The following is a 16,294-nucleotide window of genomic DNA, read 5'->3' as shown; positions in this document are numbered from 1 at the left end:
ACACACACACACACACACACACACACACACACACACACACACACACACCTCAAATCCTTTTAGCCTTCTGTTCTTTATCCTTTTCTCTCCTAGAGACCGAAAAATCTTGCAGTAGACACCCACACACCCCTTTTCACCATCTCGCTCCGCCTATATATTTAAATTTAGCTCTGGAGAAAAGAAATCTTAATTTATTTTATTATTTATTTCTGTCTCTTCTTATCCCGGGAATGGTTGAAGGCAGTTTGCAAGAATGCCTTCAGTGTAATAAGATGAAACAAACCAAAAAAGAAATAGGAGCTTGTGGCTGAAGGAAAGGGAAAAGGAGAGGGGGCTGGATGAGGTGAAGTCTGTAGCGGATGTTAGTACAGCAAAGCCTGCCCCCAGAGAGGGGAATCTCCTTACTTGTTAGTAGAAGGTAATGAGGCAGATTCTCCACACTATTCAGCTGAGGGTGAGGAAAGCCCTTTTGGTATACGTGGCTGTAACAGTCCCTCAGTTCCTGCCTGGTTCCCCTCCATTAAAGCTACACCGGTAAGCAAAAAGCTGGATTATCCATATTAATAGCTTCTCCCTACCCCCCAACCCCAGTCCCCTTCCCTACTGTAGAAGCTGCCTGCTCTTTGGAAAGAAAAAAAGCCATCAGTTTTTTTTGGCAAGTGGGCTTAGGTTTCTGCAAAACCAAAGTGAATTATAACATTTGTTTTCGCTTTAAAATCCTGCCTAGTAACGTTATACGAGATGCCGAAAATGAGATTTTAAAGAGTAGGGTTCGGTATCTTATTTTGTACTGTTTGCTCATCATCAAAGAGCAATACTCAGGTACACCAGCTGCGATTCCTGACACAGCCAGAATGATTTAATTTATCAGAGCGCTCTGAGCGTAGGATGAAATCACCAAAGTGTGCCGGAAAGCATGTGTTTCTGACACCCTCTCAAACCATTTAATAACACTTGAGCGTGGCTGAAACTCCTGAAAGATGTGCTGTGTGGGGTGGTTTTCCTACCTGGCTTTTTATAACTGAAAGTGCTAACCACAGGGTACCGGCGAGGCAGCGATTAGATGTGCTGTTGGGTAAACTTAAGGAAATGAGAGATAGGAGAGTGATCGAGAGCGTGTCTTCATTATGGGAGGGATTTCATAAATGATGAAACAGAAGTCAGAGTGGTGATGGATTTTATGATTTGCAGTATATTTTTATTTCGATTTATCGTCTTTCAGGAATATTAGTTAAATAGGTTTTGGCTACTACCATATAGATAGGTTGTGATGAAGGTTACGAATAACGGAAATAATATGAGAAACATCTGTATCCAGCGTACGTGTGAAAATATTTGTTTTCTGATATTTGTGATGTAATATTTTTGAAAAGGGTTATTTTGGGGGAAACTAGCAGTTTTTGTCTTATTTACCTATTAGATTAATGGAGATAAAGGAACCATTAGCCAACAGATCAAACTACAGCCTGAAAAGTAACATAAGATGACTCTTGCATTTCCCTCAAAAACTCTAACCCTCCAAGCCAGTGGCAAACAAGAGAGCAATTCAATTGACTGCTGTTTTAGTTACAGGAGTATTTGGGTTGTATAATGAAACATAACCTATAAACAAATGAACTTAAAATGTTCCTCTGAGCACATTGTGATCTCTAGGTTGAACTGGTCTTCCTGCTTCAACCTTTGCTCCTCTGTCTGTTCTCCTCACACAGTTAGTGATCTTTTTTTTTTTTGTTGCGCGGTACGCGGGACTGTCACTGTTGTGGCCTCTCCCGTTGCCGAGCACAAGCTCCGAACGCACAGGCTCAGCGGCCATGGCTCACGGGCCCAGCTGCTCCGCGGCATGTGGGATCTTCCCGGACCGGGGCACGAACCCGTGTCCCCTGCATCGGCAGGCTGACTCTCAACCACTGCGCCACCAGGGAAGCCCTAGTGATTTTTTTTTTTTTTCCTAGTGATCTTTTTAAAAACATTAAATAGGGTCATTTCTGCTCACAGCCCTCCAATAGCTTCCCATCTCCCTCACACTAGATGCCCAGACCCTGAAAATGGCCCACAAAGGCTGAGATCCTCTGTGGCCCTCTCACTCCCGTCTCCCTCAGCTCTGACACTAATTCAGCGCTGGGGCCACACTGGCTCTTTGTTTCTTCAGTTTGCAAGTGGGCTGTGGTGTGGGGCCTTTGCACTTGTCATTTTCTCTGCCTGGAATTCTGGACCTTCGATTCTTCAGGTTTGCTCCAATCACGCTAACAGAAGCCTTTCCTGACAGCTGTATTAAATAGCCATCTGCATGCTCTTTCCTACTGATTCTCCTCCATGGCACTTACTATCCTCAGCCCTTCTTGTAAGCCTGTCTCCCCTTACTAGAATGTAAACTCTCTGAGGGCATGAACTTTGCTTTGTTCGTTATTACATTGAATTATTACATATATTTCTAGCACCTAGAAGAGCACTTGCTACTCATAGGAACACATATTTTTGAATGAATGAATGAATGAACAAAAATGCTGGCATCAAGGATTTCCTTTACTTTATGAGTATTTGTTATTTCACATCTTGTGAAATTCTTCATTGGAATTTAGCAGGGTCATATAAACATAAAGAAATGTTAGGTAGAAATATTTGTAAGTGGAGGTTATAAAGTATATATATTTTGGACTTTTAATTTTAGCTTTTAATTTCAGTGTTTATCTTGTGTTCACTACAGAGAACTGCTAGATACAATACTTAGGTCCACTTTTTAGGTTCTGTCAAGAAGATTCTTTACCCAGGTGCACTTATAATCCTCTTATGGGTATTAACATACCTTTAAATAGCTCTAGGAGGGTATTAACATACCTTTAAATAGCTCTGACTGAGCTTTAATTCATTCTTTGCCTCTGTGTGGTGCTTCTGATTCTTTGGACATGTTTTGTGAAAAGCTATAGGACTTTTCTCAGGCAATATTTAGAAAACTAATAAGACTTGTTTAGTGACTGATACATGATTGAGCCTCATAAGTCCATAGTAGAGAAACTGACTGCTGACTCTGGTTACTCTGGATTTTATTATTTTGAAAATTTATGTCTCTTCATATTGCTGAGAAATAAGAAAGTGAGGTTAAAAGAAGTTGAATATGAGATTTTAAAAAATCAGGATGTAAAAAAAGTAAATTTTCATTTTCTCATTAACTTCTAAAACACCATCCTCAGAGAGTAATGAGAATAAAGACTAAGGTTGAGATCTGTTTTCTCCGGTGTCTGCAGCAGCTCTGATTTCTCCATCTGCACCAGTATTTGTTAGAAATAAATATTCGAGGGATGAGGGAAGAATTAATTTGGGGGTTGGTGGTAGTGGAGACAACCATATCATATTCAGTCTGATGGCCCATTAGATGGGAGGCATGCTGGGGATGGGGGCAAGGGGAGCTGGAGAAAATAACAAGCTCCATTTCAAATTCTCCATGCGAAGCACAGACACTGGGCATCTCCGTGGATTTTTATAAAAGTCTTCTGAATACAGAGAAAGCCCCTTGAGGGATATATTTTCACAGTATAAACATTTTTGATTGTACGTTTCACTGATCTATATTTTTAAACCTTTTACCTTGGAAAACGTCAACTATATAGAAAGTAAACAGGATAGTATTAAAAACGGCCCATACCCATTACCCAGCTTTAACAATGATCAAATTCTGCTGTGACTGTTTCACTCACACCTCCATCCATTTCCATTATGTGGGATTTTTGGGGGGAGTGGGGAGGTAAAATGTACATACATTAAAATGTACATACCTAAACTGTACTCCTTTTTTTTTTTTTAACAATAAACTATAGTTTATTGGGTGGGGAAAGTGGTGTTTGATTTACAGAGTTGCCACATTATATATATATATATTTTTAAATATTAAAAAAATATATATATATATCTTTTTTTTTTTTTTTTTGCGGTACATGGACCTCTCACTGTTGTGGCCTCTCCCGTTGCCGTCCGGATGCGCAGGCTCAGCGGCCATGGCTCACGGGCCCAGCCGCTCCGTGGCATGTGGGATCTTCCCGGACCGGGGCGCGAACCCGTGTCCCCTGAATCGGCAGGCGGACTCTCAACCACTGCGCCACCAGGGAAGCCCAAAATATATATCTTTTAATTGATGTTAGAATTTTATTATCACTCTATGTTTGCCTTACAAAAATATTCAAAAGTAATTTTCAAGTGAGCTTATGATTATATACATTTTGTAAGTATTGGTTTAAAAATATCAAAAGTCATAAAATGAAAAAAAGCTGTAAAAGCTACTTAATGGATGTCCATACTTCAGATTCTGGTATTAACATAAACTGTATTCTCTTGACAAATGGATATACCTTTGTAACCATTACCATATCAAGATATAGAACATTTATATCACCTTAGAAAGTTCCCTCATGCCCCCAGGCAATCTTTGCTCCTGACCCATTGACAACTGTTCTGATTGTTTTCATCACTGATTAATTTTGTGTTTTCTAGACCTTCATAAAATAGAACCATATAGCATGTACTTTTTTGTGTCTAGCTTCTTCAGCTCAGTCTAATTTCCATAGGTTTCATCCATGTTGTTTTATGGATGTTCAGTAGTTTATTCCTTTTTACTGCTGAGCAGTATTCCATTGTATCAATTACTGCAGTTTGGTTTATCACTTCTGATGGATATTTGGGTTATTTCCAGTTTTAGCTATTGTAAATGAAACTGCTACATTCTTGTACTTTTTTTTTTTAAAGTTATTTATTTATTTATTGGCTGCGTTGAGTCTTCGTTGCGGTGTGCGGGCTTCTCATTGTGGTGGCTTCTCCTGTTGCAGAGCACAGGCTCTAGGCATGCGGGCTTCAGTAGTTGTAGCTTGTGGGCTCTAGAGCGCAGGCTCAGTAGTTGTGGCGCATGGGCTTAGCTGCTCCACTACATGTGGGATCTTCCAGGACCGGGGCACGAACCCGTGTCCCCTGCATCGGCAGGCGGACTCTCAACCACTGCGCCACCAGGGAAGTCCCTACATTCTTGTACTTTTAAAGTTAAAGATTTTTTTCATATTCTATGTAGCTGGGACCTACTTAACAATGTTAATTTAAAAATACTGAAATTCAGTATAGAGTATTACTGTATACTTTTTATTAAATTCAAATAACTTGATTTAAACTTTGATTTAAGCAAACCTGATTGAAAATCTCCTATCCATGAAAGCATTTGTTTAGTTTTTTTCCGTTCAAGGAATTTGAAAATCAATAGAGTGGGACTAGACATTGGCTGTTTTATCTAAAGTACTCATGCTTTGAAGGCCGTATTCCCAGATGGGGTAATTATGATTTCTTTCCAGGATTTTAATAACCAAAGGGAGCTATTTCTTGGTGTTGATTACAGGTGGAAAAACACATGCCATTGTGTTGAATTTCAGTCCAGTTTGTTTTAGTGGTGGTTTTTCAGTGTTCTTAATGTGCCTGAACAGAAACAACCAAATATTTTTCTGAAACAGAACTCTTCCCCCAAGTATATAAATATTGAACTTAATTCTCTTTCAGCATTCTGACTAGGTACTAGCTGCAGTATTGTTGTCATTCATTGACCTGGCTTAGCGTAATGTGTCTTAATTTCCTTTCCTCCAAGTTGCCTTAGCTAGGAAATGGACATAATATTTTCCATCTGCTATTGATAAAAAGTACGCTTTGGAATAGTTACCTGGAAAATTCTGAAACTATGAAAGCTATGCATTGTAGTGAAATACATCATAGGCTTAAGAAAACAGCTTCTGTTTGTTTTGAAGATTCTGTTTGGAGATGTCTCTTTAATTGCCCTTTTGTGTAAGCACAATCCATATGTCCAAGACATATCAGATTCTGTGCCTCTTAAATTTTTTTTTTTTTTTTTTTCCGGTACGCGAGCCTCTCACTGTTGTGGCCTCTCCCGTTGCGGAGCACAGGCTCCGGACGCGCAGGCTCAGTGGCCATGGCTCACGGGCCCAGCCGCTCCGCGGCACGTGGGATCTTCCCGGACCAGGGCACGAACCCGTGTCCCCTGCATCGGCAGGCGGACTCTCAACCACTGCACCACCAGGGAAGCCCTTAAATTTTTTTTTATCACTGTCTATGTTATGAGGACTAGTTCTTAACTACGTGTTGATAATGTCTCGGTGTATAATTAGGCCAGTTCACTTGGGCCTGAAATGAGGAATGGTTTCTGGGTGCCCTTTCATGTAGGGTAGAGGGTGTCAAGGAAATGGCAATTGCTTTCCATGTTAATAACGTGTCAAATCTGTGACCTAGTGGACCTAGACTGTAAAATGTCTCAGCAACGTCTTGGGCTTCTCTGAAGCCTTGAGTTGATAATGCCTGTTAATTTCTCCATGTTAAGTTTCTGTGTCTTGCACAAAAACCAAGATTTAAAATTAATTTTATTTATATGTGACAGAGATTTCAATTGTTATTTAATGTGGTTTTTTTTCTCAGGTAGGTTTCTATATCATGACACGAGGGTCTAATTTAAAATTAAACATTTGCCAGTATTATCAGTTATTGTACTTAGTTTAGTTTTGTTCCTATTCACTAGAGAAACAGCACTTAGAAACTATATAGTTTTAGTTCACTTGTTAGCTCTGCTAAAATTTAGAACACATATATAGCTAAGCCATTAGCAGTTCATATCTGTGGACCTAAATACTAGTTGGGCTTTCAGTGACCACTTGATCAATTGGAAACTCGTAGAAATGTCCAGCCTCACCTGGGGCTCATGCTGTAAGGCCTTTGGCTTACCTTGGGGGTAAGTGCTCCAGGGATGTTGTAGAATTCCATATTCATTGTTCTTTCTAAAATAAAATAAGACCAGTGTCCATGGTTTTATTCACACCTACCTGTTCTGTGACTTTTTTGTAACAGGAATGTGACACAAACAGAAACAGGATGGGTAGATGGATTATTTGTTTTTTCTAATGGGTTAACTATAACCAGGAGTTGAATAGAAGCTGCCAAGTTCCTGGATTTTGTGACCCATTCCACCCTTGCCTGTTTCCCACCCCTGCCCCCAACTGCCAGTGTTTTTGAAAATGATAGAAATTAAGCTGTCAAAATATGGCTCTATATAGTTAAATGGATTATGTTTCTTCAAAACTTTAAACATGCTGCTAATGTTTTCCTATTTGTATGAGTAGGATTTGTTTATAATGTCTGGGTGACTGAGACAGGATTACCAAAAGAATATCCATTTACTGTAAAAATGAAGTAGAGGGAGGCCACACTTTTTGCGTAAGGGGAAAAATGTCACCAAGGATAATGGGTATAGTACGACTTATTTAATTATTTTACTAAGTAAAATGAACCATGCATGGATCAATAAGTGTGTCATGAAGCACAGATTATGATTAATTCAGTTTGTGTGCCTGAAGTTAAAAAAAAATCTATCTGGTCACTTACTTTTAAATGAATTGGTGTATTCCAAATATTTGCATTTAAAAACAAATTACTTCTCCTCATAAAATAAGTACTTTCCAAAATATATTTTACAATATTTTTGTGCTGTTAGATTCTGGACTTTTAGCAGAAAAGCTATGATTTAATAATTCCCCAAATTCCAGTGTTTCTTTAAAGTAATCAGAATTTAAGTCTCATTCATAATCATATGCAAGAAAAGTATCTCTGTACTAATGTATGAAACAACTAATCTGATCTTCTAATGCTATTTATAATGAAATGATGTCTAATATCAATTAAAATATGCAGTAATTTAAAAAAACCAAAAGTTTTCACTTCATAGATTAAAATAAGACTTGGAATCATACGCTCTTGGAATTGGGATGAGGTAGAAATGACCTTCTCCTAAGTGCTTTGCTCTGGCAGTGTTTTAAAAGTATATAACATAAGCTGGAACACATCCACGTCTTTTCTTTTTTTTTTAATCTGGTAATTTGTAAATTTTCTTTTTTTTAAAGACAGTTATTTTATTTTTTATTGAAGTGTCACTGATTTACAATGTTATATTAATTTCAGGTATACAACATAATGATTCACAATTCTTAAAGGTTATTATACACCATTTATAATAATTATTAAATATTGGCTATCTTCTCTGTTCTGTACAATATATCCTTGTAGCTTATTTATCTCATACATAGTAGTTTGTACCTCTTAATCCCCTACCCCTGTCTTCCCCCATCCCTGTAAACACTAGTTTGTTCTCTATATCTGAAGTACTATTTATTTTTATTTAAAAATTTTTATTGAAGTATAGTTGCTTTACGATGTTGTGTTAGTTTCTCATGTACAGCAAAGTGATTCATTTATACATACACATATATTAAATATATATATATTTTTTCAGATTTTTTTCCATTATAGTTTCTTAACAAGATATTGAATATAGTTCCAGTGCTATGCAGTAGGTCCTTGTTGTTTATGTGCTACTCCTAAATTTCTATATGTTATTCCCAAATTTCTAATTTATCCCTCCCCCCGCCTTTCCCCTTTCGTAACCATGTTTGTTTTCTATGTCTGTGAGTCTATTTTTGTTCTGTAAATAAGTTCATTGTATCATTTTTTTAGATTCCACATATAAGTGATATACGATATTTGTCTCTCTGACTTACTTCAATTAGTATGATAATCTCTGGGTGCCACGTTCACATCTTAAAAGAAATTGTGGTACCACCTGGCAGTTACAGATTCTGATAAAACTGTTACTTAAGGATAATTTGATGATTTTCTTCATAACAAATATAAGATAAGTGAGCTTTTTAATAGTTTTTCCCTACCAATGGATTCAATTTTGTGAATCAGAATAGTTAAAAGAATGTGCCTTTTTAAATTGCTTCTGTGCCATAGTATTTCAAATAGGAAAGAAGTCTTGTGAATCCATAAAGTTTGGTAGATATAGGGTGTCAAGATGTAAAAGGTGAAGATTTTGGAGGCTCATAAGCAAAGAAGAGAGAGGTAATATAATTCGCTGTGACAAGTTTGAGGGGAGGTCAAGTAAGTTCATAGGGAGAGAAAGGACTCACAAATGGTGAATCTTCTTCTCCCCTGTTTGTGTAAGGGACTCACTGTCCCTTATACCCTATATGGCAGAGGTTCTAGGGAACCAGTGGAAGAGTGTAGAGGGTTTATGAGCACCCTGAAATTAATTATACAATCTCAGTTATCTAGCGTTGAGATCATCTGTAAGATTTTCAAAGGAATCCTTGACCACCCCCAAAAGGTTAAGAAAACCTGCCATGGTTGATTAGACCTTTGTAAGTGGACTCAGTAAGAAAAGAACAAAGGTAACGTTCAGACTCAAATAACATTTTTGTGTTTTCTTAACATGTGAGGTTTCTGTTATTGTGTACATGTGATGGGTAGAATTAGTAAGCGTGACAGCAACATAACCCGTCCTGCCAGAAGGCCTTAACCCTTGAAGAAACTGATTGTGTGGGATGCACGTACCTTGGTCGATTCTTTCAACCTTTGGCTTTTCCATTCTGTTTGTATAATGTCTACCAAAATGCAATAATTATCTTTTGATAAACCATATGACTCTGAATTGTTTTATATCCAGGTTTCATTATATAATAACCTAGTGGGATATCTTATACCTGAAAAAACCCTCTGTTCAGAATTTTTTGGCAGTCAACCCAGAAACTCTCTGCATCTTGGCTCCTGGCCCTTGCACTGAAGGATAGGGTCACTAAGACCAAGTTAATAATCTTAATAAGGGCTCTGATTACTTTGTGATTCATCCAGTCCCTCAGGCCTGATTATAAACTTCAATGCATTTTAGCAGATGAGGGCCTGCCCTGGTTGTTATTAGCCTTCAGAGAAGGCATTTATAAAAACCTAAGCCATTTCCCACCTGCTGAAACAAGTATTAATCTTTGGTTTTTTAACAGTTTGGGGGTCAAAATAGTAATTTCAGGCTACTGTGATTTACGTCTGTGATTGAACTTGCTCTTTTCATCACCAGTGCTCTTCTCGACTTTCAGAATTAATATCGCCTCTAAACTCATTGAAACTCATGTTTTCCTTATTTACTTTTTTTGATTCACACCCCTCCTGGTTTCACTAATAACTGACTACATTGGAAAAGCTAGATGCTAGGAAGAGTGAATAGCAGAGCGATTCCTTGTTTTGAGGAATGGATTTATATTGCAAAATTTTTCTTTCATTTGAAAGTCCAAATGGAAAAATTTGTATTTCAACACATTCTGATGTTCCAAAGATAAATAATAGCATGTGCTGAGACTTGGAAAGCTACAGCTTCAGAGAATGGCACGGGGGCACAGACAGGGAGGTCAAAAAAGACATAAGCTTCCCCTGACAAATCCATCTTACTGTGGCCTTTGTGTTTCCTGTATGTAAGGACTGGCTCACAGACTGGAACTGTATGCAGGGACTATATATGGGGCCCTTCATGGATCCAGCAGCTTAGAGATAGATCTGACAAAGGAAGATGAAAATATGGTGACCCAATTTACTCCCCTTTCTTCCCTATCAGTATCCTTTGTCAGTAATACAGTCTCAAGTCTGTAACTCTTAAATAATTTGCTATGCAATAATTACGTTATATTGTAAAATTATACTTAAGTATTATAGGCATAAAATATTTGATAGTGTAATATGTAGGTAATTAAAATATCTTTATATTCTAAAAGTAGAAAAAAATTTTTTCCATTTAATTTAACATTCTCTCTTCTCATTCTCCTCTCTCACAAGGTGATTTCATCCACTCTAGTTGCTTTAAATACCACCTATATGCTAAGACTTCCCAGAGTGCACTCCTGAATATACCCACCAATTATTTTGACATCTTTATGTGGATAGATCACAGGTATTTCAGTTTAAGCATGTCTAAGTCTGGACTCTTCATTTCTCACCAGACCTTCCAGGATAAAAAAAAAAGTCCCCTTCTTATTTTTTTTAAACTAGGGTCATCATGCTGTACATTACCTTCCAGAACTTATAAATGGCAGTTTTCAGCTTTCGACCACCTTCACCATTCATTCTTCCTTTTGTTACTAAAAACCCCACTGTTATTAAAGTGCCCCTCTGGCCAATAAGGAGAGTTGAGGGTGCTGTCCTTGCCGCTTCCTCTACCTTCCTCTCCTAGTCCATCACCAAACCCACCAAGTTTATCTCCTAAATATTCCTCATCTGTTAACTTCTCTTCATCTTCACTGCCCCTGCTCTAGCCCAGGTCACTCTTAACACTCTAGTTCAGGTTAGCATATTAACTGGCCTCCTTATTCCATTCTTGGTGCTCTAAAAATCCATACTCCAGTTACGGGAATCCTCCCCCAACACCCTACAAATAGTGTTTATTTTTAAGAACAAATTTTATCAGGCTTCCCATGACATTGAGAACCAGTGACCTATAAGGGCCTGCATGCTTTCCCACCCCAGTCTCAGCTCCAGTTCTCTGTGCCTTGAGTGTGACAGGTTTTGTACCTCAGGGCCTTTGTACAGGTTGTTCCTCTGTATCTCTGCTTGCAGTACTTCCCTGATCCATCACACACACATGCACACTCACTCTCTCTCTCTGTCCTGGCTAAATTCAACACACACACACACACACACACATACACATACACAACACACACACATGCACACTCACTCTCTCTCTCTGTCCTGGCTAAATTCATTTAAACTTCAGGTATTAGCTTAAGTGCCACTTCGTTTAAACAGATTTTCTTTAGCTTTCCAGTCTGAGCTAGGTTCCTCTGTTAATGTGCTCTTGTAAGCACTTCCTGATCACTCATGGTCTGTAGTTGATCTGTAGCTAGGCATCTATTCCATAATTCCATATTTGTCTTCACCTCTGGATTGGAAGCAAGATGAAGCCAGGTGCAATAACTGTTTTGGTTGGGACTGTATTCCTGTATAAATAGTTGTTGAGTGAATAAATGAATGACTGAATATAGATAGATATTTGTGCAGTTGATTATCTTCTTTCATCCCCAAGCTTGAGTGGGCTTCTCTAGAGAGTATATGTATGAAAAGAATATTATATAGGGAAAAGACTGTAAGACATGCAGAATGAGTGGCCAAAGTATGCAGGTTTTATATCAAGAGCAATTCCATGATTTGAAAAAAATATACTGAAAGAGGAACTGGTATTTATTTGGAGTTAACACATCATATGTTGGTTTATATGTGGGGCTAGAGATAACATAAAGATTCATACAGTAAATGATTTCATGTTTTTCTTCTTTTTTTTTTTTTTAAATCTCACTAATTGCAGAGAACACTTGGTGGAGACAAAGAGAGACCACAAATCATAACAGAGTGTGATAAGTGCTTTATTCGAGGAGTATATAGGGGACAGTGGGAACACAGGTTTGAGGGGAAATAATTTGGCCTGTTTCTTGGAAGAATGCACATTTAAAGTCTGTCCCAAAGTGATATAGAAAAGCAAAAGGAAATTATTTATTATTTTTGATTTAGATCTATTTTTTCCGTTTCTTTTGTGATTAACAGTATAATAATTCTGTTCCTTTTATCTTTAGTATCCTCTAGAATTCTTTTTTCTTTAATTTCTCTTTATTTCGTACTTTTACCGCTCATCATTCCATGCTGTTAGAAAAAAATAACATAGTTCTTCCACCGTTTCCTCATTTCTTGAAGACACCAGATGTGCCCTCTCCTTTCTAAACAAAGGAATTGAATTCAGGATTCAAAGATAAGCCCCATTTCTATCAATTTAGGTCTGCTGTGAATTAGCAGCGACTGTGTCTTGCCTTTACATTGATATATAGCAGAAATAACTCTCCCCTGCCTTTAACAGTGCGGTATCACCACCTTGACCAAATTGTGCTGTTTTCTTAACATCTCAGTTCTCCACATGAACACAGCACAGAAAGCTGTGTCTTGACGTCTCCTGTAGCCTCTCTCTCCCATCTGGGCCAGCCTGTTGGCCATTTCCCCACCCTATCATGGGAACAACTTGGCTTCTCTTCTTTCCTCCTCAGTGACCCCAAATTTTATTTCCACACCCCACCACAAGGCAGTGAGTGATTTAAGATTTATTTTGTTAATGATTGTGTTTGCACCATCCGAATTGAGACTTTAAAAAAATGTAATTGCACATAGCAGTTGCCTGGTTTTCTGCTAAATCAGAAAGTATATGAAAAATAATAGATAGGAATTTTATATATTCATGAACTTTTTCTCCATTAAGGTTAATCTAGAGGTGTACTCATAGCGAGAGGCCATTTAGCTGAAATTACCAATGCATGAGAAAAGTTCTCACATTTACTTGAAGCTATATACATTGAGGTATTTTTGTGGATACAGTCGAAGTTTGCTCTTACCACTTTAAAGCACCCTATCATGCAGTTTTTGCATTTTTAAAAAATCCCTGAAATTCTGTAAATCTTCCAGGCTAGGGGAACTGAGACACTGAAACAGGTGGCTTAACAGGGGGAGCATATGGGCTGACTCTGGCTGTTTTCCCCCAGGCTCTAGCCCAGTGTGTCTGCCTCTCGTTCTTAGGGTGCTTGTGTGGTACGTTGTCTTTGGGTTTTCACAGACTATAGGAGGAGATTATACCACATAGTCAGAATATGAACTATATTTACATGGAAGAGGCAATATATTAACATATATAATGAAAGACATTGTCTTAACCCGACAAATCTGTTCCCTGCTTTAGACCTTATCTATTTCTATCCCTTCCCTAATCATTTGACTTGGGGAACCAGAGATCATCATTGATTCTGTCTTCTCTCTCTCCCACACTCACCTGTCACTCACTGGTTCTTTTAAGTATTCATCACAGTCTTTAGTATCCATTCCTTCTGTTTCATTTTCACAGCCTCCTTCTCAGTCCAGCCCATTGCTGCCCCGCCCCCCATCTGTTTGGACTTATACAGTAATCTCTTAGGTCTCTCTATTTTTTACTACTTCTAATTCAAACCATACCCCTTCTACATTATCTTCCAGAAACACTACTTTCATTTTTTATGCTTTCATTATATTGTCATTTAAAATTTGAAGTCTTCTGTCAGGCTTCTACTTCCCTCCAAATTTTTATAATGAATACTTTGAAATACTGTATACTGAAAAATTCAATTAGTGTAATGGGTATCCATATATCCTCCAAGATGCAACAATTGTTAACATTTGTCATTTTTGCTTTATCTCTATTATTATCTGTCTTTACACACACACACATACACACACACACACACACACACACAGTATTGCAGAACCAATTGAAACTTAAATTTATACATCCTGACTTCTCATCCCTAAAAGCTTTAGCATGCTTCTCTTAAGATCTGGGGTACATTCAGTGGGCAAGTAACACTTTTTTTGAAATGGTAAAACAATTATTAAAAACTTTTAATTGAACTGCATAACATCAATGAAGAAAAGGTATAGAGCTTCAAGTAAAGAATGAATGAGTAAATGAATCTTATAGATTGTATATGGAATTTTTAAGAAGGTTTCACTTTGGCTTGTTATATTTGTGCAAATAACACATTACATATCCACCAGGTTGTGATAAGACTGAGTTTTGTATAAAGGTAGCAATTTAGCTACATTATGCTACAAAATGGGAGGTTCTGCCAGGCTTTCAAGTTACTTTGTTTTTTGGTCGTTTCCCACCAATCTAGGATCAATTCCCATTAATCAAATTTTTACTTGTAACTTTTATGGTGGACATATATAGAACTGTCTGTCTGGTACCTATCTTCCCCTTTCTTCTGCTTATGCCGCCCTTATCCATCCACATTTGATGTTGGAAATGGTAAGACGTAAAACCTGAGAGTTGTCTTCAGCCATGCTGCCCACCATGTGGAGAAAGCCTATGAATGGAAATGATGAAGCCAGTATTCAGAGATGGAGTTCCTGGTCCCAGTCATTCTCCAGATCGGCTGGATAGTTGCCATCCCTGTGGTTTTCTTGTACAACCCTTTCTAGTATCCATCAGTTGATAAATTTCCATTTTGCTTCAGGAAACTCTGGTTGGATTTCTATAACTTTAGTCGAAAAAGTCGTAAGTAGCTTAATAGCTTAATATGTTATTTCCCGAGCTAAGTCCTAGCTCCAAGGAAATTTTAAATCCTTTGACTCTTTTCCCTCCCCATTGGCACTGCCCTACCTCTTTTTTATCTCTAACTCCACCAGAAACCAACTTAGCTCTCCTTTTGTTTTTTTTTTTTTTTTGGCGGTACGTGGGCCTCTCACTGTTGTGGCCTCTCCTGTTGTGGAGCACAGGCCTGGGATGCACAGGCTCAGCGGCCATGGCTCACGGGCCCAGCCGCTGCACGGCATGTGGGCCGGACCGGGGCACGAACCCGTGTCCCCTGCATCGGCAGGCGGACTCTCAACCACTGCGCCACCAGGGAAGCCCAGCTCTACTTTTCTCATGAAGCTTTTTCAGTCCACAATTATTTTCTCTTACTACATCAGTCAGTCTCTATTTGGTGATTCAGTACTTGATAATATGGTGTTTAGAATTAGTCCCTAATTGTTTCTGGTGTGTTTATTTTGTCTTTCTTGCACTTCTGAATTCCTTTAGAGCATAGATATATTCCTTCATTCGTTTTTACATTCCAGAATACCTAACACTCAGTAAGTGCTCAATAAAAGCATGGCATGTTGATTCATAACATGCTATGATAGTATATATTAAGAGAACTATCTAAGAACCAAGGATCTTTTGTTATTCATATTATTCATTTACTCCTCATGCCTATCACGGTGCTAGACACAGGGTAGGTGCTTTAAAATTCATGTTAATGAAAAAATATTTGTTCTTAGATTTATGAGTTTGGGGTAAATGCTGATGATATTAAAATGAATTTGAGGATGATGATTTGAATAATACTTTATGATGCTATAAGATTGTGAACTGTCAGTCAACCATGTACAGTTCTTAAACCCAGAGTACTTTGTCAGAGCCATTTTCTTTCCCTTTTCTATATTTTTGTTTCCTTTTACTTCTACCTTTATTTTTTATCTCTCATTAGCACTTAGTTTTGTCACTTTCTGGTCCATGATGAAAAAACATCATGCCTCTCACTCCCGCTTCCCATTTTTTCTCACTTACATTTCCCCCTCACTTCACAGTACTAATTTAGATGTCCTTAGGTTTCCATAAAGGGATCTTATTTTCTCCGAATATTGCCCTCAGGCCTCTGACTCACAGAAGCAAATTTCTAAATCTACATTGCAAACAAGTACATTTAATTAATCTAGTCCTCAATAATTATCGAATAAAAGTTCTGTGTCACAAAAAGCATAATAAATGAGGGTAGTCATTGAAGATTATTTTTTGGCACTTTAAAAAACCGGGCGACTAGCTGAATTGCGGTTCATGATT

At 37.9% G+C, this 16,294-nt stretch overlaps 1 protein-coding gene across 1 annotated transcript in view; it reads left to right on the top strand.

Moving 5' to 3' along the window:
• Positions 1–16,294, top strand: part of FAM171B (family with sequence similarity 171 member B) — a 66,384-nt gene that overhangs the window by 726 nt on the left and 49,364 nt on the right. The gene's annotated exons all lie outside the window — the stretch shown is intronic.

The sequence above is a fragment of the Aethalodelphis obliquidens genome, unplaced genomic scaffold (assembly GCF_003676395.1).
Source record: "Aethalodelphis obliquidens isolate GAN/ISIS:26980383/991018 unplaced genomic scaffold, ASM367639v1 scaffold2, whole genome shotgun sequence".
Lineage (NCBI taxonomy): Eukaryota > Metazoa > Chordata > Mammalia > Artiodactyla > Delphinidae > Aethalodelphis > Aethalodelphis obliquidens.
The sequence above is the reverse complement of the archived record's forward strand: the minus strand, read 5'-3'. Positions and strand labels throughout refer to the sequence as shown.